Raw genomic sequence first — 633 nt, 5'->3', positions numbered from 1 at the left:
AAAAAAAAAAAAAAAAAAAGGGCAGAAAGAAGACAAGGCAAGGCCAGATTTCATAGCTGTATTCTGTCTATCCTGGAAGAATAAATAATTTGTATTTTAAATATTCTGGACAACAGAAGGAGAAGGAAAGTTCTTAGGAACAGGTAAGAGAATTCAGAAGAACCAAGATTCAATAGCCTACAAAGAATGAAAATATGCTAAGTAACAAGACAGCTTTTGAGATATGCATTTCAAATTCACAAAAACTCCCCCATGCAAGCTTAAAGAGGCTTTACTTTAAGTCAAAGAGAAGTGCAGATCCTGATATGAATATATTTGTCTACAAACTGCTGATATTCTAAAGTAATACTGTTCAACCCTCATTCATTCAAGAGTTGTTTTGTAATTGTTCCAGTATAAAGAAGTCAAAACAGTTTCGTAATGGAAGTATTAAGTAGTGCTCCATGTTGTCAACTAATTTATTTCCCATTTCAAAAGTTATTTGACATGCTTTTATTTCATTTTGGGAAGGAAACAATTAAATATGTTCTCAATCCATCATTTACTTGTAAAATAAAGTTCTAAATCACTGTACAGGGTTAAAATGGCAAATAGACTTCTCCACAACACAAAGCATTCTGAAAAGTTTTGTTC

The sequence above is a fragment of the Cebus imitator genome, unplaced genomic scaffold (genome assembly GCF_001604975.1).
Source record: "Cebus imitator isolate Cc_AM_T3 unplaced genomic scaffold, Cebus_imitator-1.0 Scaffold31, whole genome shotgun sequence".
Taxonomy (NCBI): Eukaryota; Metazoa; Chordata; class Mammalia; order Primates; family Cebidae; genus Cebus; species Cebus imitator.
The sequence above is the reverse complement of the archived record's forward strand: the minus strand, read 5'-3'. Positions refer to the sequence as shown.